The sequence below is a fragment of the Daktulosphaira vitifoliae genome, unplaced genomic scaffold (assembly GCF_025091365.1).
Source record: "Daktulosphaira vitifoliae isolate Bord-2020 unplaced genomic scaffold, ASM2509136v1 Scaffold_5, whole genome shotgun sequence".
Lineage (NCBI taxonomy): Eukaryota > Metazoa > Arthropoda > Insecta > Hemiptera > Phylloxeridae > Daktulosphaira > Daktulosphaira vitifoliae.
Window position 1 is genome coordinate 25,217,842 of NW_026099576.1, and position 1,974 is coordinate 25,219,815.

The 1,974-nt window shown below is 26.6% G+C and overlaps 1 pseudogene; it reads right to left on the reverse strand.

Moving 5' to 3' along the window:
• Positions 1–433: 433 nt before the first annotated feature.
• LOC126908260 (zinc finger MYM-type protein 5-like) lies at positions 434–1,765 on the reverse strand (annotated as a pseudogene).
• Between the last annotated feature and the right edge of the window lie 209 nt (positions 1,766–1,974).

Below are 1,974 nucleotides of genomic sequence, written 5' to 3' on the forward strand. Positions count from 1 at the left end.
CTTAACTACGACATAAAGAAATATCTAATTTATATTCTTTCATGATGACAAAATAATCATTTACAGTTGCATTAGGTAGTTCTTCAAAACATAGAAAATTTTCTTTGTCTCCTTGTTGATCTACAAATCTCAAGCTAAAAGAAAATTGATCAATTCTTCCAATATCTAATGTCGAATCTACAATAATCGTAAAATACTTTGCTTGTTTTATTTCATTTAATATTGTATGTAATGTTTCATCTGCCATACATTTAAGTATATCATTTTAAATATTAAGACTCAAGTATATTTAATTTTGGTTTGATTCAGCCAAGTGTTTAGCTAGAACAGCATCATATTTTGACACAAGCTTCACTATTTCAATAAAAAGACCTTTACTTAGTATTTCCTGATTAATATCTTCTCGGTGCCCTCGAAAAAGAAGTCCATTTGTTCATAGAAATAAAGATAAGTCGATTAACCGTCTTAACACACTTCGATTAAATTCTGTTTGACATTTTTCAATTTTAATTAAGTTTTGTTGAAAAGTTAAATATTTTAAGACTCTACTTTTTAAAATTAAATATTCATTTTCTGCTACTCTGTGATCTTTGGATTTTTCATGTTTAATAATTTTTTCATATCTCTTATGAAAATTAGAAACACTTTGATTAGGATTAGATCATTGATAACTATGCTGAGATACAGATCGGAACAAAAAACAAGGGAAACAAAACATTTTATTAACTTTAGGGGAATTTACTAACCAATTTCTTTTGTAAATCATTCCTGATTTAACTTCTTTACTATACCAGTTGGTCGAAAATTTTTTGCCGGACTCATTTTCGAGAAAAACATAATCGTTATTATTAATACCTGGTTGACAAGGCCCTACTTCAACAATAGTTCCAATTATTTGAGGTGTTAATGTAGTGTCAATAAATAAATATGGGTCTGATGGGTAATTATAGCGTCTATCAATTAACTTGGAATACAAAACATTATCATGAGCAAGTACAATTTGTTTATTAGTTTGAATAGAAAAACAACTGCTCATTTGGGGTACATTATCATTCAAATGAATTAAGTCTGTTGGTTCATATTTTGAATATTCTGTTTTTTGAGATGTTTGAATTAATAATTTTTCTTTTACGAAACGAGTTGAAAGTAGAATGTCATGATCTGTTAACAAAAATAAAAAAATAATAAAAACAATTTTTTCTCCATTTTTAAATCTCTGTTATACGTTAATTCTTAGCATTTTTACAAATATATAAATATCTCAAAAACTAGACGTGATAGAAAAATTTTAAAAACAGATTTGAAATCAGTGCATAGTTTCATGATTGTAACTAAAAAATTTCAATTTTGTCAACTAGTGTTATTTTGATTTTGTGTGAAATTTATATTATTTTTTTATTCTATAGAATATATATCGCTCTAGTAAGTAAAAAAATTAAATTGTATAACTGGACCACAGAGGTCTGGACACGTCTAAAGTCAATGTGTGGTTAAATTTTTTTAGTAGGTAACTAATGTACTTATATTTTAAATACTAAAAATTTTTACCGATAAATAATTCATTTTTGAAATTAAAATACTTACTAATAGAAGGTAAAGTGGGTAGATTATCTTCCCTACAATTATACTCCAAAGGTGGTTCTTGACTGGTATTTGATTTTATAAAGAACAGTATACTTTGATTGCCTTTAACTGCCTTTTCTTTTACTTTATTTAACCGTCTAGCTCCACCGGAGAGTCTCATTTTTTTACTAGGAGGTTCCATCATCAATATTTTACACAAGCACAGCACAATATAGAACTCGTTGACACAATAGTAAAATACGAAATACAAAAAAATAGTTTACATTATCATCTATATCGATGTCCCATGATATTTATTAAATAAATTGAAAAATTATTTTTGTATTGCACTAATAATGCGATAAGAAATTCTATAAAAACATTATTTCAATGAATTTGCGTCGGCTTTAC